Consider the following 23286-nt stretch of genomic DNA (forward strand, 5'->3'; position numbering starts at 1 on the left):
AGGTGTACATGGTACTTTACAACAAGTAAAATATACTGCACAAATGCTCTTAAGTAAAATTTGTGGTCTCAAAAGCTTTTAGTGTCAGAATTGTACCAACAAGTACAATAGTGTGTGAATAGAAAAAAATATGAGAACACAGGTACACATCCTAACTAATAACATACTGGAAAAGACCTTAGTTGAAAAATTGTTTCTTCAATATGATAAAGTGATATTCTTACAATTACTTAAACTGCTATCTTGTAGAAGGAAGCAAATGGAGGGCAGGGGAATAGGTTTAAAAAACTGTTTTCTATAGGGCAACATCAAACTACAAAAAGAAAAGGAGGACTTGTGGCACCTTAGAGAATAACCAATTTATTTGAGCATAAGCTTTCGTGAGTTACTGTTCATTCATGAAAGCTTATACTCAAATAAATTGGTTAGTCTCTAAGGTGCCACTAGTACTCCTTTTCTTTTTGCGAATACAGACTAACACGGCTGCTACTCTGAAACCTATCAAACTACAGTTTACCACTGTGCAAAATATAACAGTCAATTTAACTATTAGTAGCAACAAAAGATAAAGATACGGTATGTTCTTGGTAAATTAGTAACATTTTTAGAGATTAGGGAAATAGTCCCTTTCATAAATTACTTGGGTTTGGGTTTTGTCTTATTTTTAACAAATCAAACAAACAGTTCTCTAAAGGATGTGACTATACATTGGAATAAAACCTAACATCTGGAAATGAATCTCAGTTTTACAGGCCAAGATTAATGTATAAGTAATGTCTACTAAACCAAAAGAGGGTCATATCAGTCTAAATATACATTTAATTATCCTGATGACAACATGTTTGTACAGTTCCTAGCACTATCAGGCTGATCCCGATTGGGCTTATGGGTACTACTCTAATATGAATAAATAATAAATAACTTGCTTTCCCTGTTAACAATAGCACATGTCAGGCCTGGAATAACTAGAATAGGGTTTTCATAACCAGATGCAGCTGGAAAAGGGTTTTCCTAACTTGAACAGACCTAAAAGTAACTAACTCCTGTAGCAAACGAGTTCTTCTTACTGTTGTCTTTTCTTTTGGACAGACTTGAAGTAGTCAAAACATTTCATTAAAGTGGATTCTGATAAGCCTTTCTTTAACCAAGGCAACATGTAAAACAAGGCCCTACATGACTAAGGGCTTGTCTACATGAGGAAAAGTACCATCATTACTATACCAATATGATTATACTGTTACAATTATTCTTCCCTGGAAGGACACTGTTATTCAGAATAACTGGCCTGTGACATTGCACTCTATATGATTTTATGAAAATATGCTAATGAGTGTGAATATAATGTAACTGGAATATGCTTCCTACCAAAGGTCTGTTGTAAGGTATCATTACAAAGCTTCAGAGTAACAGCCGTGTTAGTCTGTATTCGCAAAAAGAAAAGGAGTACTTGTGGCACCTTAGAGACTAACCAATTTATTTGAGCATGAGCTTTCGTGAGCTACAGCTCACTTCATCGGATGCATACCGTGGAAACTGCAGTAAGAAGAACTAGTTTGCTACAGGAGTTAGTTACTTTTAGGTCTGTTCAAGTTAGGAAAACCCTTTTCCAGCTGCATCTGGTTATGAAAACCCCATCCGATGAAGTGAGCTGTAGCTCACGAAAGCTCATGCTCAAATAAATTGGTTAGTCTCTAAGGTGCCACAAGTACTCCTTTTCTTATTACAAAGCTTATAATCTACTGAGTGGGGTCATCCTATTTGTATAAATGTATCACTCTTGTATCTGAAACTAGAAACATGAAATATAACTCTGAGGGCCTATTGTAATTATGCAAAGTGTGAGCCATTAATGGTGGTTTGGAATCTTGATGGTTCCCATTAAATAGGACAAATGACTGTAGATGGCTCTGTTTACTTGTAAGTCTTCCTGTATACCTGTGTGCTGGCAAGTGGGTACTGAAGTCTTACAGTGACATGTGATCATGTCACCTGAACTGGAATCCATCTTTAACCTGGTGCTTTTCCATTTAAAAGGAGGGGTGGGAACCCAGAGAGGGACAAAGGATTCCCGCCTTCTTCAAAAGATATATAAGGGGGTAGAACAGAACAAAGGGGGCTGCAGTCATGAGAAATCCCTGGGGGGGGGGGGGGGAACAGCTGTGCATATCTCTCTATCAGTGTTACAGAGGGTGAAAAATGTATGAGTTTACCCTGTATAAGCTTTATACAGGGTAAAACGGATTTATTTGGGGTTTGGACCCCATTGGAAGATGGGTATCTGAGTGCTGGAGACAGGAGCACTTCTTCAACTGTTTTCAGTTAAGCCTGCTGCTTTTGGGGGATGTGGTTCAGCCTTGGGTCTGTGTTTGTAGCAGACTAGAGTGTCTGGCTCAAATCAGGCAGGGCACTGAAGTCCCAAGCTGGCAGGGAAAACAGGCTCAGAGGAAGTCTCAGCACATCAGGTGGCAGTCCCAAAGGGGTTTCTGTGATCCAACCCGTCACATGGCCTTTTTTCAGTTCAGCTTTATTTGCAAAGTAAGCTAAACCGGAAAAGCCCATGGTGGGACTTAGACAAGTCTAACTACTGTGGTGCAATTATGCTGGTATAGTAATGCTGATAAATTTCCTCATGTAGACAAGGGTTCATATGGGCACATAACTGACTTAAACGGTAAAATGAAACATTCCATGAGCCAATAAGACCAAGGCAAAGCTTTCTTACAGTGATGGCTTTGAATCAGGGTAATCCTGTCCATCTCTCAATGTATGTTTTACACCTAGCAGAGTGCTCAAGACCTATCAGAACCTGGAAAGCTGACTCTGTCTTCATCTACATTTTGAGAGACTTGTTATTCTGGCACAATATATAATCAGTTATACCAAGTTTTGTCATAATCCATATCCTCTAAGTTTAATTTACATTTGGTTCTATCATATAGGCCCTATCTATCTTAGCAAAAAAGGGGCTTTCTTCCAATTGAGTTAGCTCAGTCAAGTTAGCTTAACTCAGCTGTACTTCTGCTCCAGCTTCCCATCGTAACAGCCACATAGACACAATGGCCCAGACCTTCAAAGGTATGTAGGTGCCCAACTCCCATTGAAATCAGAGAGCTGGGCGCCAAAATACCTTTGATGATTTAGTCCAGTTTAGTCCAATAAGATACTTTGAGCTGTGTCTACCTGAATGTTGGGGTAGGGGGCGAGTCAGTCAAGGTAAACTAACTCAATTGAGCTAATTTAACTGAAAATCCAGCTTGCCTGTCTTCTAGACACCCTTTATGGTCATTTATGCCACCACAGGACATGACGGTGGAATCTGCTTGGTGCAATGAGTGGTCAGGGATGACAGTCGTTAATCACTCTCTCATCTGTGACCCAACCATCTGTCTGCTAGATTTTTGTCTACCAAGACACTTGTGTTGCCATCTCTGAACCAGTTTTGAACAGGACAGGGCAGCTGTGTGGACAGTCGCTTTAAATGGGTTTTTTCTAATGACCCACAATTCAGCAGCCGTCAACTTCAGACTATATCACATATCCTTGACGAGTGTCCACTGACTTATTTCAGTGACAGACTACTGCCTCTCCACCTGGCTGATGACAATGCCATCAAATGGCTGGGCACATTGCGCATACACTGATATATAACTGAAAATACAGCTTTTTTGCCCAGAGAGACAGGACCATAGTTAGAAGAAGCAGTTGACTAGGGCATTGTCTATACACAAATTTGCACAGGTTTCAGTTTATCTTAAATCTGTTAAACTAAATTGAAATAAGCCTAATGTAAACCAAAATACACACAACTTTTTGCACCAGTTTCATGCAATTTAAAGTTACACCTTAAACTAAACCAGTGCAGTTTTTCCTGCAGACGAGCCCTAAGGCAGCAAAATGTCCAGTAACAGTGGTTGAGGGTTGTCAGAGGGCATATGTTTCCAATTTAATTGTAGTTGAAAATACCTTTAAAGTCAGGGCTTCAATCTATTTGTTATATTATTGTTCTTTCTTTATATATTTATATATATTTATTGTCAAAACAAAATGTATTGTACTGTAATCAATTATACACGATCCTGTTAAAATCTATATTTTATAATCTTATTTTACACAAGTAGCATCCACTAATTGTATTAACATGAAGGGTGGGATTGAAAAAATGATTTGTTTAGTAGTGATGCCATATAGCTGTGCTTTTATTAATTCTGTACTTCAAGTGTAAGACCTATTAAAAGGGCTAAAGGCCAGATGTAGCCCAGGGCTTTGGACGTTGTTGTGGTTTTAGAGGAAGTGGTGGAATAGTTGCTCTAGCTTATAACTTTTGGACAATTATGACAAACCTCTTTTTCAGGCTCCTTGAGTATTAGTCTTTACATTATCTTCTTTCCTCTGTCCTCCCGTTCTTTCTATCCTCACCCTATTTCTCCCCCTTGTTCTGCCATCTCAATATCTTGCTAGTTTTCTTTTTTTTTATCTTCTATCCTCCCCTCGCTCTCTTTACGTCTCATGTAGGCCCCTGTGATGGGGCTACACTAAGACTGAAACAGGGGAAGAGTTGGAGAATGGCAGGAGAATTGAAGAATTGGCAGGGAACAATGAACCACGGCCACTGGGAGTTGTGGGCAGCCGTGCCTGTGGATGGTCAATGTAAACAAACTGTATTGTGGCCCACCAGCGGATTACCCTGATGGTCCGTGTGCAGCCGCAGGCTGCAGGTTGCCCACCACTGATCTAAACCAAAGAAAATCTCACTCACTCATTCCTTGCACGCCCTTACCCTTCAGGGTCAAGTATTCTCTGTCAATCTCTTGAAAAACATGCACACATAAGTTATACAGGCTTTTCCTTGTTATCATTGATACTACCAAAGTAAGAGTAAATATGTAAGAGGTGTTGTGAATTTTTTTTTCTTCATGTAAGGGGCCTCCGGCCTCAAAAAGTTGAGAAACACTGCACTAAACTAAACTTTAAATTAGTGTTGGTCTTTGAAGCTTAAATAAATGTTACATATTAGCATAAAGGGGAATGAATCCTTTTGTTCATAGCTTTCCAAAAGAGTACGTGTTCACTTTTTGCAGATGCCATTTCCCATAAGCTAAGGGAACAGTAAAGCATTGCTTAATAATCAGAGTGTGGAACAGAGTCATCTAAAGTTAAACTACACTGGTGGAAAAATTATAGGCCAAGGGCCTGATCCAGGAAAGCACTTAATCAAATCCTTAATTTTAAGCACACAAGTAGTCTCACTGAAGTCCCTGAACAGACTTGTGCAGCTGGGTAAGGTGCCCAGATGCAGTGAAAACCATGGATTTCAGCTATGTGAGCAGATCAAAGAGTAGAGAACTACAAAGGGTACGGTAACAGCTGAAAAGTACAGTTGAGGAAAGGGGTGGTGTCTCATATGCCATCAACCAAACTGTTAACTATGATGCATAAAGGAGAAAACATAACTTTCATACTCAGATCTTAGACTGGGTTTGCAATATTGGCAGTTAGAAAAAATAATTTGTTAGCCAAGCAAGACATTAAGAGACAAACACGAAATTCCAGTGTGGTTTACTATCACTTCCGAGAATATAAACACAATTTAAATCAATGACTGGCTGTTAACCAAACATTTCTTCAAACATCCAAACTTTCAGGCAGCCTACATTTTGTTTACTCATACAAAACCCATATTTATTTGTGTGTGCAAATGGGAGAAATGCATATTTATTTGTGTGTGCAAATTTACTGTTTATATAGACACATTTTGCATGTAAACACAACAGAGACTTGCTGAAAACTTAGCCCTTTAGCCCTCCTCTACAATGAGCAAGTAAGAACTGTGGACTTTCATGATTCTGTATTCTCCTTGTTCTTTTCTTGTTTTTTAGACTGCTCTTTCCATGTGCCCCATCAGCTTTTCCTCCTGTTCTCCTCTCCTGTGTTGTTAGTTTTTATTCTAGTATCCCAGAGGGCTTTGGTTTCAGGATCCTCTTCTCTCTCTACACCCAGTCTGTCCCTGGGGACATCATGTGTTTCATGGGCACCACTACCATCTCTATGTCAATGACTCCTGAATCCACCTCTCCATCTCTGATCTACCTCCCTGTTCAGTCCCACATCTATGTGTGCCTCTGACATCCCACACAGCATATTTCACACTCAGTTTGCCCTACTGTCTTTGTTTTTAAGAAAATCCTAATTTTCCTCTGAAAAAATCCCTTTCTCCTCCCTTCTTTATTACCATTGATAATTCTGTGCTTCTTCTCCCCATCACCAAGCTGTACAACTGTGGTGTCACATTTGACTCCTTTTCTCCCACTATATATAAGATGGTGCCAAACCTGTCAATTCTTCCTTATAACATCTTACACCTGCCCGTTCCTATCAATCCTTACTACCAAAGCTCTGCTCCAACTGTAGGTCATCTCTTGCCTCAGTTACTATGTTATGCTTCTATAGATCCTTGTATCAGGTATCTCAAAGCACTATATCTGTGAAGCATGAAATCTCTTCCCGCCTCTCTTTTCTGATTCTCACTTTGCCCCGCCCTCGTCCATCAACCATTCATTTGTTAAAATGGTTTTTGTTGGCCACCACTGAGACCATGTCACTCTCCTTTTTGAATGCTTTCATTGGGACCCATTGCCTTCTGCATCAGGTAAAATCTTCTGTCCTCACTTTCAGGGCCCTGCACAGCTTTGTTACTGCCTTTCTGTCTTTGCTCCCACACAAGTTGTTCAACCCAAGCCTTCCCCTTCCTTACCTCTCATCTTAGGGTATGTCTACACGAAAGATGGCGATAGTGGTGCAGCTGTGCCACTGTAGTGCAATAGTGTAGATACTTGCTACAGGGACAGAACAGGTTTTTCCATTGCTACAGTTAATCCCCACCTCACCCTCAAGAGGCAGTAGCTAGTAATTCTTTTGTCAATCTAGCAGTGTCTATACTGGGGCATAGGCTAGTTTAGCTATGTGTTTCAGGAATACGAATGTAGTAATGTAGCTAGGTTGACCTATGTTTTGGGTTTAGACCAGGCCTTAGTAATTTCTTTCATGCTGAGCCTTGTTTCTGGAACAACTGTCCTGATCTTGTAAAACAAATCCACCCTTTTCTCTTTTAGATCTTTCCACGAAATGTACTTCTTCCATAAAGTCGAGTGCCTTTCCCATCACTCTTTTTCTTGTCATAAAAATGAAAATAATAATAATACACCCACACTAGTTACAAAACAATGAGATTAGCTATTTCTGACTTTAGATGTTCTCAAATGGAATTATATGACTTCCAGCATTCCATCCCTTCCTATGTGTTTGCACAATGCCTAGTTTACTCAGTAGTCCCCAGCCAATCCTGACTGGAACCTCTGGGCATTGCTGTAATAATTATAAGCATGGCTATAATAAGTAAGTAGCCTCATAAAACATATCGATTGCTGTTTAAAGAACAGAAAAGAAGTTTTCTTTTATGATTACTGAAGTCAGTGACAGAACTTCAATTAACTTCAGGGGGAGCAGGAGCAGGTTCTCCATCCATAAGTTAAGTGTGTGGTTTAGTGCTTTGCTGGTTTAGGACTTAAATATGTGAGGAAGCACACCAACTTCCTCTGCTAGGTAGATCCAAAGCAGCTGAGGGATGGCATCCATTACAGCAGTCAACCCGGTTGCAAAAGGAGTGACAGAAATATTGGTGTTCAGCTGTGGGGCTACTTGAAAGTTGGATCCTTACAAGTCACTTCCAAGTAAAATACAATCACAGCTTCTCTTGTCCATAAGCAAGATAACATAAGCAAATATTCAGCATCATTTTCTGTGTTGTTATCTTCAACATGTAATTTTAGGTGGCTATCTGAAATGAATGACCGGCAACAATGCTATTAACAAGAGAACAGATGGGCTATAGAATTTTATTTCTGTACTTGATCCTAAGTTTGAGACATTTCAGAATAAGTATTAGAATGACTCAAGGAAATATTCTGTCCTTGAAGCAAATTCAGAGGAGTACAACTTGTTCAAAATGATTTTGAAAGTAAACAAAAGAGTTTAAGGTCAGAACTGACTCCTTTGAAATTCAGCTATGAAATGAGGGATCATCCACAATGCTAAATATACTTTGGGGATGAGCACCAAAGATATGTGAATTTTGTAATGAATTAGATTACGTAAAGAGACAGAAAAATCTTGAGAACTTTTTTTAAAGTAGAGCTCTGATATGTTGGAACATAGGAACAAAATTCTCAGGGGGTCTTGCTTAAAGTCCAGAATCAGCATTACTTCTTCCCTTGAAGAGAGTGAAAACTAGAGGTGGGTAGAGTACATACAGTCTTATTATCCCTTTTCATTGTGGATCAAAGAAATAGAATCCTCAGGGCTGCCAGGCTTTTGATTTCTTGCAGTGGATCTGGAGTGCAGATTTCTCTGGACTGCATTGTAACCGTTCTTGGTTTATTGCTGTTGGATATGCTGTACCTCCTCAATACTCTGAAATATCAGTTCCTACAGGGGACTTCTTATATGCACTGGATTGTTTGTGGTATAAATGATTCTTTGAAACTGGATATAATATGAGTGAACCCCTCTTGCCATTCACAGAAGCTATGTTTTATTATGAAAAGTTTTTTTTTCCTTTTTGTAGTCTTTCTTTGCATCTGAGTCAAATTTTCTTTATCCCAGCTCTATCATATCTACAGACTCTACCTATATTATATACTAAAAGCCACAGAGTTGTTAATTTGTATTTACTTATTTATTTCTGTACAGTTCTATAAAACTTGGATGATCAATGCTATTTAAAATCAATATGTATACATACAGAAGTATCACAGATAATTATAGTCTATATATATGTATATGCAAATATGAATGAACTGCTGTATGTAAGTTTTAATATGCAGGTAGGTCATATAGATATATAACACATCTAACCACAAAATGCCAGTGCAAAAAAGCAGGTCAGCTTTGAGGTATTTGTGCTGATTCAAAAGTGTCTGATTATGGAATACTGATGCTGGAATGGCAGAAATGTGTTAAATCTGGGGTAGATATTAAATGTGCACAAAGTACCGAAAACTCTATTAGTAAATTATATTCTGAAGAGAAAGAGCAAATATCAGAATAGTGAGGGCTGCCTTATAAGGGAACTTGTTGCTACCTAAGACCAGGGTGGATTGATTTAAATCAAATTTAAATCAAACTTAAACCAAATCATGGTTTAAATTACTAGCCAGGAAGACTTGATTTAATCATGGATTTCTACATAAAAGTGCATTCTTGTTGGTTGTTATAACCTTAATATATATTCTTCACAACTCAGAGATAGATATAGGTTTCAGTTTTAGAAGGTACACTCAATATATTTTTAAAGTGATTTATTTTGAAAACTTTTCAGATTAGCTTTACAGCTATATCAGAAAATGAATGATTGTCTGGTTATTTCATTTACCAAAGATAAATAAACAGATATTTATGAAGTCATTGGGCGGTGAACTATCTCCAATTGAACAGGTTAATCATTAATATTTGGAGGGTTTTCTTGCCATGCTGTATTAGGAGGAGAACATCACCAGACATTTAAATTGTTTTATATAACTAAAACAACAACGTTATGTATTCTGGATTTTTTTTCTTCAACAGCAAACATATAATATTTTAACAAAATAAGCATATGAATTTTTGAATTCAGTTAAACATTCAAGTTTTTTAAAATCAGGTTTGTTTTTGTTAAAATTGTTTTTAACTAAAATAGTTAAATGAAATTTTTAAAAAACAAAACAAAAATTAAATCGACTATGTCAGCCAGGTCAACATGAGAAACTTAAAATATTGGCTTCTGCAGCTAACTCAGTCGTCCTCACCTTCATTTTCCTGTTTGTTCTTAATCTGGAAAAGAAAAAGAAGCTTTCCTGCTTTTTCAGGTCCCAAACGATTTCTCAATTTGGAATGAATTAGTCCAAAGGAAGAAAATTTTCTTTCTACACCAGCAGAAGAAGCTACTGCTGTTAAAAGTGAGATTATCACTTCAACAGTCTCTGAACCCAAGTGCTTAAGTGACTTCCACCAGGTCACTGGTGTGACTTTCTTTAAAACATCATCAACAAACATAGATTTCTTGAATGGTTCACCCTTAGCTCTGAAGTTTATTATAGTTGGCATTCTGGAGGGATGATTGCTGGATGTCCATGTCATAGCCAACTCCTCTTTGTCAGCAGTTAAGGTTTGACCCTGGTACCAAGTATTGAGAATATTTGCAAGAAAATGAGCTGGAGATAGTGCTTGTCCCATTCGTTTTTTTAATGCTTGTAATTTAACTCTGTCATTGCATATTTCTCTTTTTAAGATCTCACTCAGTTCCTTCCAATTTTCAACAGTGTCAGCAATAAAACAGCGATTTACCTGCATTTTGTTCAAGGCTACAGAAATAGGCTTCAGAGTACTCAGCATGTGTTCAACATGTCTCTTAAGCCCAATGTTGAGAACCCTGGCTGTTGCAATGCCATCTATTTTTTTCACGATTTTGTTCACAATTGTCATCAGATTAGGCCAGTTCTTGATGTAGTGCTCAAAACAGTCCACTGCTGAGTTCCATCGCACGTCTTGTGGGAGAGTTAGCTTGGTTCCTCCCACTTTTTTCAGAGCAGCTGCTGCAAAGTGGTTGTTACGGAAGAATTTTGCAATTTCAACAACATTAGGGTTTATTTCTGGAACACTGAAGTCTTTGGCTAGGAGGTACGTCAAATGAGCACTGCAACCGTATGTCATTAGCTTGGGACTCTCTTCACTCTCTTCTAAATTTCTTCTCATCTTGGATACATTTGCAGCATTGTCTGTGACCAAGCTGTGTACTGGACATTTGAATTTTTTCCCCGCAGTTTGTTATACCTTTTACTGCTGCTATTTGTAAGTATTCTGCTGTGTGTGCATTTCCTGATGTATCAGTTGTTTCTGTAAGGAAGACATTCCCTTCTTCTGTTGTCACACAAGCACCTACAGCAGGGTCATTGTGGACATTGCTCCACCCATCAAGATTCAGGTTAACAATTTCACCCTCTAGACTTTTGCACACTGCTCAATTTTTCTTTCATACACTTTATCCAGCAATTTGCCCGCGACATCAGCTCTGTTGGGTGGACAGTATCCTGGTCTTAATGACTGAACCATGTTAATGAAGTGTGGGTTCTCAATCATACGGAAAGGACAGTTTGTTCCATAAACAAACCGGGCAATTTTTTAATCAATTACCTCTTTTTGTAATCTGCTGGTTCTTATCACAAATTTACCTATGGTTGTTTCTGGATGACAGAGACTGTTTTTTTCTTTTTGCTGCAGGTGATATACTGTGGCTACGTGACATACATGATGTGACTGAAACGCTATCATTGGCAGATAACTCTGAAACTATAGAAAATGATGGTGATCTTGAAGGTGGATAGTCTTCAGAATCCTGTATGTTGAGGATGGATTCTCCTAAACAAAGTAAGTCAATGCAGTTATTTAATTATTATTACCACAGTGCTCATTTAGTATTACTCATTGAATTCACTGACACTCAGTACTACTTTAAAGGTGAAATTGTAAAAGGAAGATCTGCCTATTTAAGCTATTTATTTTTTATCACAACTGCATCTAAAATGATAGTACCATAGAGTAACAACTGTATTTTTTGCTCAAACACAAGAATTTAAGAATAGTCCAGAAGGAAGACAGGCAGTCCTTAAGAAAGAAGTATGAAATAAAAAAGTTTACCAACCTGAAGATCCTGCATATTCTGACGTGTTCCTTTCATCATCTTCAGTGCAGCTTCCTCCTGAGATGGAACACTTCTCATGATGATGTTTCATTCAGGCAACCAGGCCTTGTGTTTCTTTGTTACACTGCTTGCATTTTGCATGCATGCCTGTCTTAGCCATAGGTAGAGGAACTTCATTAAAATATTCCCAAACGGGGTCTCTTTTAGAGCCTGCTGCCATTATAGGTTTTCTCTTCTAGTGAGAGAATGGTATGGTAGATCTCAAATCAATGAAGGCTATACTCAGAAAGACCTCAAGACTTCTGGAATATGCTGCTCAAACAGTTTCACTTTTGTTTCTACTGCCAGTCCCTCCCTTCTCACATTTATCTCTAGACTTCTTCTCCTTGTCCAGATCTATTCTGCCCCCAACAATCTTCTATTAGTTGAACTTTTTGAAACTTTTCACTTTTAGGGAAAAGTAAGGGATTGACTCTGTGTACACAAATATGGAGAGGGACAATAGGGTTGAGGTCTGTTATTTCTCACCTCTATATATTATTTATGTACTGAAAAACATGTTTGCTGTTAACAAGCATGTAATCTCTGGAGACACAAATCCACAGTTTGAGAACTGCAAAACTAAGTATCTCTGATGGTATCTTCTAGACTAAACACTAAGTCCCATTGGGTAGATAGAAAGATTAACCTAAATAATCTATACAGAAGCCCCTGGAATCCCATAAAATTGGGTCCCTAATACATGAACTATTGGAACTCATTTACAAAACTTTTCTTAAACATTACATGAATATATTGTCTCATACTATAGAATTAGAATTTATAATCCCTGTTCCATGATGAGATATCTTTGAGCTATAATGTATCTTAATTAAACCTATCTTTAGATAGGTTTTTTTCCTCAAAAAGCATTTTATAAAAAAAAATCCAATTTAAATAAAAAAATCTGATTTTTTTATTTTTAAAAAAGTAATTGATTTTTATCTACCCTGCTTAAGACTTTATGTAAATCTTGCTGTCAAACAGATTAATGCTGCTTTGTAGTCTTTATGAGAGAGCTATTAAGTGTGGAGATAGTTTTTAAAAATTAAAATGGAAACATTCAGAAAGAGAGTGGATTTAGCATTAGCTGCTTTGTAGCTGGCATTTATATTTTGATTTTGAAGCAAGAAACTTTCTTCTATATACTGGAGAGGCATAAAACATAAGGAGAAAAGGTATCTCTTTGAATATGGCATGATGGTATTCTGCTTTGAAGGTATACTGAATGACTGCCTTTTTTTGTGTCAGAATCAAGACTCAGACTTCCTGAGGATGTACCTGAAGTATGTTTTTTTAAAGCTTTCTGGGGGATTTTATGTAAACTTTTAATGCTGCACATGGCAGGGGCGGGGTGAGAGTAGGGACAGGAGGAAATTTATAAATACCCAGGATGTTTATTCAGGGAAGTGGCAAAGCAAAGCTCTTGTTTGTTCATGAATGACTGACAATCTTTTGGTGCTTTAATTTTTTGGTGGTAAATGTGCATTCTGAGTGGATCTGGGGAATATTTCTCACATGAACTATAAAATCAGATTCAGCCCTGATGTAAATTAATGAAACCTTGATACCAATGGAAGTTGCACCACTTTATGCTAAGGCCATAATCTCTAAATAATGCCCAGTGGTTGATATGTTGTGAGAGAGGAGGTTGTGTTTTGTGGCCAGGGAGAAGTAAGTTGCCTCCATATTTGTCTTTCTTTAGAGCTCAGTCCAAGAGCTTTATCTGTGGAAAATCAGAGGGAGCCAATGCCTTCAAAGGGACATATGTACAGTGCGGCAGAGCAGTTGTCTCGTTGAAGAAATCTGGAATGAGATTGTTGGGAGTCCAAAAATGAAAGCCTACCCTGGTGGCCAACAGCTTCCTGTACATCGTTCCTGGACGATTTTCTCCTATTTGAAGGAAAAGATGCCCCATTCCTTCAAATTGCATTTTGGAAGCCTCTCCAGTTTTGATAATCTGAGGGGGAAGGAAAAGGTTTAGTGTCTGTTGGGCTGCTCCAACCAACAACAATTAGTTTGTGGCTGAGGGACTGTTAGGCGCATGTCAGACTCAGAACAATATTTCTGGTTTTCATGCACTGACTCATCAGTGTTTATAGGCTTCCAACATGTCAATTGCCCTGAGGTAACCTGGTAAGGAAGGATATGACTAGGCCAATTACATTGGCTGAGAGCCTAAGAAACACCCTGCTTCAAGGATAAGATCACATTTCTGTCATACTGCCAGTAGTTTTGGTAAAGGAAACCAGAGTTATCATCTTTGGAATTCTTTTTTAAATGAGCCTGAATGTTTTGGAGGAGTCTAGTTATCCCCTTTGAGTATGTGTGAGCTCTAGTGACTGAGAATATGTAGCAAATAATTTATTCTATATACAAAATCTTTGTTTTGAGACATGGAAGAATGTCATTCAGGTAGAAGAGGGTGTGGAAAGCCAGTTGCCTAATGTCTGATATTTATTTCATATTAGATTGCATGATATACACAAAAGACTGGACTGCCCTTTATCTTTTCTAAGTTTTTTTTTTTTTTTTTAAGGAGTGGCAGCACAATTTGTCCATTGTGAGGCCTTCCCACCCTACTCAACAATTCCTAGCATGCTCTTAGGAGCTATATAAATACATAAATAATTATGATAACCTGGCCTCTTCCTGTCACTTGCCAAACCACGTGTCCTTATAGACATTATGTGATGAAAAGAAAGGAAGAGGAGAGACAAGTTTTTATATTTAGATTGCACACTCTTTGGGGCAGAGATTGTCTTTTTGCTCTGTTTGTACAGTGCCTAGCACAATGGGGTCCTGGTCCACGACTCGGGTTTCTAGTGCTATGGTAATAAAGAATAAATTAATAATGTTTGGAAGTTATGTGCAGAATGGGGAAAAAGGGGTTGTATCCCTTTTTACTACTTTATGATGTATAAAGAAGTGTCTTGAAGGGGATTAGTGGCAGGATATGTTTGTTTTTTAATTGAGGAATATCAGTCTGATCTTCCCTAGTTTTGCTGGAAGGCTTGCTGGAGCTATTACATGTGACTTTTCTCACCCCATAACCCCAATGAACGGGCTGGATTATCAATTTTTTAACGAAGTGCACCTTTCTCCTAAATGTTTTAAACATTGGCATTAAATAGGTCAAAACAAAACCCCAAAAGTTATAAACAGTCTCACTGCATGTCCTTCCCTGTCTCAAAAGCTGAGCTTTCAATCTCAAGAGAGATCATAATCCTATCAGTTCTCCATAGATGTCAAGGAAGAGACGTAATCTGTATTTCTAAATTAAAATGCAAGCCAACACCCTCCCTCACCTTTCCCCTCTTCCTTTTATTAAAAAAAGGGGAAAATAACCTTTCAGGTTGCCTATGTACATCATAAAAAAAAAGGGGGGGGGGGGAAGGTACAAACTCAATTTGTTTCCATTGCAGAGTCACACTAGATGTCTTGGAGTTATCTAGTTGCGGTCTTAGATGAAAGCACTCATTCAAGTGTTTCTCACTTCCCAGTGAATAAAGCCAGAAAAGGAACAGCACCCTGGGATTCCTATAGCAACTACATAACACTAACCCCATCACCATCTCTGAAAGCCTTGGAGGTAGCCTCAGGAGCAAGGATCCTCAAATACAAGCAGGGCCCTGCAAAAGAGCCAACTAAACATAGTCAGTTAAATGAATAAACTATTTGCTTTACCTTTTATTTTAACCTACAAGGTGAGCTCCACTGATAGAAATTGTGGCTTTCCTTTCTACAGATGGGGTCTGCACTGGTGATGCTACACCAGTGGCTGGCCATAAATTGCTAAAATCAGAGCAGATTCCCATTGTAGACAAGTGTGTTGTTGTGTGTGTGTAATTTTGTACTTAGGGGTTAATTTAATTTTTGAGGATCCCTTTTGCTCTGAACTGGAAAGAGGTTCACTAATCACTGCAGGGGTGAAAGTAACACAGAAGACTTACCGGTATGGGGCCTGGCTCTGGGCCCCCAGGAGGGGCGGGGCCTTGGGTGGAAGGGGCGGGGCTGGGGGTCAGACTCCCCCAGCCAGCCCATCCGCCCTGCCTGGCCCACGCCACCCGGGGCTCCAGCAGCGATTTAAAAGGGCCTGCAGCTTCTGCTGCAGCAGCAGTGGCCAGGAGCCCCAGGCCCTTTTAAATCACCAGTCCCTGGGGCAGTTGCCCCTTTTACTGCCCTCACCCCCACTGGTGGCCCTGGTAGGGTCTCTACCAGCAGGGCTACTGACAGAGGTGAGGGGGGAAAGGGGCATCGACGTTAAAGCACCAGCGCTTTAACATCGGTTGTTTATGGGTTGCAACTGGCGGCCACTTCTTACTGGTACGCTGTACCGGCCTACTTTCACCCCTGTCACTAGAAGATATCAGTGTCCCTTGTACAGTTTCAGACATGATGTACAGAGCAGTGAAGTGAAACAGAAATAGTCACTAAAAGAAAAGGAGTACTTGTGGCACCTTAGAGACTAACCAATTTATTTGAGCATAAATAGTCACTCTCACTTCCCTGTGTATGTCCTGTCCATGTAGAGAAACAGGAACCAAACTAAGTTTAAATGGGGTTTAAAGGAACAAGACATTGGTTTGTACAAGGGAGAAAAGCTACCTAAAGTACCCATGTAGTTGACTTTAGAACAATGTGCACAAATTGTTACCATGTCACCGGGAAATCAAGAGAGTCAGAGAGACTAGAATCCATGAAACACAGAGAATTTCACATATACTATTCTGCGTAGGTTCTCCTACAGTGCTCATCGTTGTATATCTTTGTGCCTTCTAGAAGTGCATTAAGCAATGTGACTAAACATCTGTCACATGCTACTTGGTCTCTCACTTTCTCCCCAAGAGGAGATGCATAGGCACTGGAGAGTCTTGCTGTATGTATTAGTGAAGGCAAGGTCAAATAAATGCCCCTTGCACTTGGAATGGAAGGTGGTGAGGTTTGTAATGGTCCTTAATTTCTTTGGGAGTTTGTCTGGGCTCATCCCTGAGAAAGTTCTCTCTCTTGCACAGACAAGCTTTACTCTTATTGTTGAAAGTTCCATTCTGCCAGGGAAGCAGAGTTGTCAACCACAGTCTTCATCCTGGAGCTTTAGGTGGGCTTTTAGGTATCCTGGACCCAGGTGATGGAGCACCTTGAAGATAGGACCAAGACCTTGAACTAGATTTGATACTGTATGAGAAACCTGTGTGGAGAGCAGAGGACAGGTTTCATGTACTTGTGGTAGCCTGTGTTGTTGACGAGACATGCTGCAGTATTTTGTACTAGTTGGAGTTTCTTAAGTGCAGAAGGCTTCATGCCCAGGTATTCCACATTCCTGTAGTCTAGCCAAGAGGTGACAAGGGTATGAATAACTGAGGTTGGGTCTGCATCCTACAACTGGAAATGGTAGAAAGCATTGCTTGTGGATGCTGCTATGTGGAAGCTTAGCATCTGCGACAAATCCAACAGTACTCCTAAACTTCAGACTGAATTGACCAATTGTGGGTGAGTGCCTTCAACCAAAGGAGACTGTGCAATGGCTGAAAACTCTGTTAGATTCTTTCCTCTGCCCACCAGGATCATTTCTGTTTTGCTCAGGTTTAGCATCACCTACCTGTTCATCCATGTGCTGATCTCATCCAAACACTGGGCCATATTGGTGGTAGTGGTGTGATATTGCATGTTTCAAGGAGAAAGGAAAGATTTCTCCTCTGAGTGATGCACGGGCTCTTTTTGTCAGGAGTGGCACCAGTGGTTCATGACTGTCTTTCCCAAGTCAGGAAAACCCTGGGTCAGATTCACAGATCTTGGGTTGAAAATCCATTAGGGTGTCCAGAACTTCTTGATGATTGTTTGTATTGAGCTCCAGGAAGGCAGGTGGGCTGGTGGATGTAGGCAGAATGGATGCATGCTGTTTGAGAAGGCTTTCTGAATGTACGTGATCTTTTTTCGTGAAGTAGGGTGATAATTCTTTGTAGCACTTGCTGCTCACTTCTGATGCAGGTTGTAGGCACTCAGAGTTGATGAAGCGGCTTACTACCCTGGATAGCTTTTTGGGGGTGAGATTTTGCAGCTTCAGTGGAGGCTGAAGGGACGGCTCTCTTGCTGTACAATATGGCCTCCATATAGACTTTGAGGAATTAATGTTTCATCCTGTCTGTATCAGCCTTTGCTTTCTGCTCTCAGCATTTGAGTTTCTACCCTTTCTCTTCATCTGGGTCAGGGTGACAGAAAACCAAAGACCTCAATGAGGAGGAAGAGGCCATTTTGGGGCCAGTGTGTTAATGATTGAAATTATTGTACAATGATAATGATTCAACAAGATCCTCAGCTCCCTATCGTATGGGTAGAGCGCTGTGGTACTTTAGCGGATTTGGGAATTTGCTGGAGAACCTTTGTTTTAACTGATAGGACTCTTGAAATAATGTGACCTCAGTGTTTACCTTGTTAGGCTAAAGTATTTAGCGCAGCTGTTAGAAGCAGTTCATCATTTTTATCAAGAGTACAAATGGTACTTCATGGGGGTGGAGGAGTGTTCTGAATGCAGTGTACATTTTCATGTTTTAACTTGCTAATTTGTACACAGTTAGGGGTTGAGAGAGAGAGAACACTTTGTCATCTTATGAAAATGATGAGCAACCCCTTATTATAATCTTCTGAGAGGTTTAAAGTGTGTTCATGAATAGAAGTATGATTAAAATGACATCTCAGAGTTTCATACATTTAGTCTCATTCGGTGGGGTCCATATACAGTTTTCTGAATGTTCATTCCAAAACAAGATGTTTCTAACCTCCAGTGGTGCTGTAAACCCCATCCTTTCTGTCTTGGTGGCCCAGATGCTAGGAAACTCAGCAGCACTCCTATCAGAAGTGGAGCAAAAACAAAGAAAGCCAGTCTCCTGCTCCGGGCTCACTGTCTGAGTTCTAATCTCCCTCATTCCTAGTCTCTCCCATTCCCCACACCCAGTTCCAGTATCCTTGCCCAGCTACTCCCAGTTCTACCCCTCCTCACACCCTAGTTCCTTGTCAGATCTCTTCCCACCCACTCATTTCCCCCCATTGGTTCCTAGTCCCTGTCTCCTTGTCCAGCAAGTTGCAGTCTAGCTCTCTTCCTTCGGTTCCTTGTCTGATTTCAGGGTCCCACAATCCCTACCACAGTCAGTTGGCTCTTAGACCATCCTGTTTCCCTCACTCGTTCCCAGTCCCACTCTACCCACCTGGCTCCTAATTCCAGGCTCCTTGCCCAACCAGTTCCTGCCTGCCCTCCGCACCTCCAGTTCCCAGTCCCATGTTTAGTTGCTCTGTGAGGATGGTGCGTGTACAGTCTGGTCAGTGCTGGGACTAGACTTGAGCATGCTCAGTGAAGATGGAATCTTCAGGACTTCTAGCTACTAAAATGGAATGTCTCAGCTGAGCATTTGCCAACTGCAATGTTTCAAAGTCTTATAACCTGGCCAAATTTGGGATGGCAAAAGGTACAGCCCTGACACAAAGGCCACTCCTTCACTGGTGACATGGAAACATTTAGTTCAAATAGTTAATGTTTGGTAAAGTTGTAAGCAACTGAAAACAAGGACTTATAATGGGACATGTCAGGCAACCTGAAGAGGCAGTACTACTAGTCCCACCGATAGTATATAGGTAAGGCCTGTGAAGATTGCAGGTCACACATGTTTGCTGCTAAATCAACTAGAGGGCCGTTAAGGTAAGGATGGACAATTGCATGCCATAGCATGAAGCCACTGTGGGCCACAACCCTTTTTTGAAGGTGTGGGTTGCTGTAACAATCTCCATTTCATGGCAGTTACACTTTTGGCAAGCTGCTAATGCAGCCTTCAGTTGGGAAAAGTTTGGGTGCTCCTGCATTCAGAGCCATACAGAATTTTTTGGGGACCAAAAACAGACACAAACAAACCCCACGTCCTTCCCCAGAAAATTTACCACCAAGGAGACGTCTGGTGGCAGTTAAGAGCAGTCAGGACTGCACTATCCCACAGCAGTAGCTTTTGTCCCACGAGGCTGGGCCTGACTTCCCGCTCTGGGCACTGTGATTTGTACATAGGGTCACAGCATTCAAGTCTTTCCCAACCCTCCTCCACAGCATGACAGAGGGGCAGCTAGGCCAAACCTGAGCGATGCTGTGACCCAGCATGCCAGTTTGGAACTCCAGTTGGTTTGGGGCCTCTCTCAAAGAGGGACCCAGGGCAAACTGCCTGTTTTGCCCCACACTTGGGTGCTCCTGCCACCATCACAAGATTGACTTACCTTGAAGGGGAAACATCACCATCTTGCTTTCCTTCCTCCACTACCTAGCAAGGGGTGTGACAATTCCCCACAGCGCAACTAATCTGTGCACATCTGACAGTTTTGCCGGATTCATATTTCTACAGCCCTAACAGCAAAATGTCTGAATAGTATTTAACATGGCAACAGCCACGTAACTATGTAAATACAGCTTGGTCCTCTTTTTGTTCCTTCTTGCTACTCAGCCTGCTTCCCCTCTTTCACTAGCTCCTAAATCAGAATTCTCCACCTACAGAGATGGCAGCATTTTACATCTACTTTATCTAAGTGTATATGATTATGGTAGTGGATAACCAGGCTCCTCTTCCATTCTTCCTCATACTACCCAACATGCCTCTCTAAGCCCTCCCTCATACTCCCTCCCACCACTCACATAAAAGCACTGAGAGGATTGACAATAAGCACCTCAAAACACAGACCTGGAATCATAGAATCATAGAATATCAGGGTTGGAAGGAACCTCAGGAGGTCATCGAGTCCAACCCCCTGCTCAAAGCAGGACCAATCCCCAACTAAATTATCCTAGCCAGGTCTTTGTCAAGCCTGACCTTAAAAACTTCTAAGGAAGGAGATTCCATCACCTCCCTCGGTAATGCATTCCAGTGTTTCACCACCCTCCTAGTGAAAAAGTTTTTCCTAACATCCAACCTAAACCTCCCCCACTGCAACTTGAGACTATTACTCCTTGTTCTGTCATCTGCTACCACTGAGAACAGTCTAGATCCATCCTCTTTGGAACCCCCTTTCAGGGGGTTGAAAGCAGCTATCAAATCCCCGCTCATTCTTCTCTTCCGCAGACTAAACAATCCCAGTTCCCTCAGCCTCTCCTCATAAGTCATGTGTTCCAGTCCCCTAATAATTTTTGTTGCCCTCCGCTAGATGTTTTCCAATTTTTCCACATCCTTCTTGTAGTGTGGGGCCCAAAACTGGACACAGTACTAGTCCAGATGAGGCGTCACCAATGTCGAATAGAGGGAAATGATCACATCCCTTGATCTGCTGGCAGTGCCCCTACTGATACAGCCCAAAATGCCATTGGCCTTCTTGGCAACAAGGGCACACTGTTGACTCATATCCAGCTTCTCATCCACTGTAACCCCTAGGTCCTTTTCTGCAGAACTGCTGCCGAGCCATTCGGTCCCTAGTCTGTAGCAGTGCATGGGATTCTTCCGTCCTAAGTGCAGGACTCTGCACTTGTCCTTGTTGAACCTCATCAGATTTCTTTTGGCCCAATCCTCTAATTTGTCTGGGTCCCTCTGTATCCTATCCCCACCCTCCAGCGTATCTACCTCTCCTCCCAGTTTAGTGTCATCTGCAAACTTGCTGAGGGTGCAATCCTCACCATCCTCCAGATAATTTATGAAGATATTGAACAAAACCGGCCTGAGGACCGACCCTTGGGGCACTCCACTTGATACCAGCTGCCAACTAGACATGGAGCCATTGATCACTACCCGTTGAGCCTGACAATCTAGCCAACTTTCTATCCACCTTATAGTCCATTCATCCAGCCCATACTTCTTTCACTTGCTGGCAAGAATACTGTGGGAGACCATGTCAAAAGCATTGCTATAGTCAAGGAACAACACGTCCACTGCTTTCCCCTCATCCTCAGAGCCAGTTATCTCGTCATAGAAGGCAATTAGATAAGTCAGGCATGACTTGCCCTTGGTGAATCCATGCTGACTGTTCCTGATCACTTTCTTCTTCTCTAAGTGCTTCAGAATTGATTCCTTGAGGACCTGCTCCATGATTTTTCCAGGGACTGAGGTGAGGCTGACTGGCCTGTAGTTCCCAGGATCATCCTCCTTCCCTTTTTTAAAGATGGGCACTACATTAGCCTTTTTCCAATCGTCCGGGACTTCCCCCGATCGCCATGAGTTTTCAAAGATAATGGCCAATGGCTCTGCAATCACATCCGCCATCTCCTTTAGCACTCTCGGATGCAGCGCATCTGGCCCCATGGACTTGTGTCATCCAGCTTTTCTAAATAGTCCCAAACCACTTCTTTTTCTACAGAGGGCTGGTCACCTCCTCCCCATGCTGTGCTGTCCAGTGCAGTAGTCTGGGAGCTGACCTTGTTCGTGAAGACAAAGGCAAAAAAACTACTGAGTACATTAGCTTTTTCCACATCCTCTGTCCCTAGGTTGCCTCCCTCATTCAGTAAGGGGCCCACATTTTCCTTGACTTTCTTTTTGTTGCTAACATACCTGAAGAAACCCTTCTTGTTACTCTTAACATCTCTTGCTAGCTGCAACTCCAGGTGTGATTTGGCCTTCCTAATTTCATTCCTGCATGCCCGAGCAATATTTTTATACTCTTCCCTGGTCATTTGTCCAAACTTCCACTTCTTGTAAGCTTCTTTTTTGTGTTCAAGATCAGCAAGGATTTCACTGTTAAGCCAAGCTGGTCGCCTGCCATATTTACTATTCTTTCTACACGTCGGGATGGTTTGTCCCTGTAACCTCAATAAGGATTCTTTAAAATACAGCCGGCTCTCCTGGACTCCTTTCCCCCTCATGTTATTCTCCCAGGGGATCCTGCCCATCAGTTCCCTGAGGGAGTCAAAGTCTGCTTTTCTGAAGTCCAGGGTCCATATTCTGCTGCTCTCCTTTCTTCCTTATGGCAGGATCATGAACTCGACCATCTCATGGTCACTGCCTCCCAGGTTCCCACCCACTTTTGCTTCCCCTACTAATTCTTCCTGGTTTGTGAGCAGCAGGTCAAGAAGAGCTCTGCCCCTAGTTGGTTCCTCCAGCACTTGCACCAGGAAATTGTCCCCTACCCTTTCCAAAAACGTCCTGGATTGTCTGTGCACCGCTGTATTGCTCTCCCAGCAGATGTGAGGGGGATTGAAGTCTCCCATGAGAACCAGGGCCTGCGATCTAGTAACTTTTGTGAGTTGCCGGAAGAAAGCCTCATCCACCTCATCCCCCTGGTCCGGTGGTCTATAGCAGACTCCCACCATGACATCACCCTTGTTGCTCACACTTCTAAGCTTAATCCAGAGACTCTCAGGTTTTTCTGGAGTTTCATACTTGAGCTCTGAGCAGTCATACTGTTCTCTTACATACAGTGCCACTCCTCCACCTTTTCTGCCCTGCCTGTCCTTCCTGAACAGTTTATATCCATCCATGACAGTACTCCAGTCATGTGAGTTATCCCACCAAGTCTCTGTTATTCCAATCACATCATAATTCCTTGACTGTGCCAGGACTTCCAGTTCT

This window comes from Lepidochelys olivacea (genome assembly GCF_965140295.1).
Source record: "Lepidochelys olivacea isolate rLepOli2 genome assembly, chromosome: 3".
In the NCBI taxonomy this organism is placed as follows: domain Eukaryota; kingdom Metazoa; phylum Chordata; order Testudines; family Cheloniidae; genus Lepidochelys; species Lepidochelys olivacea.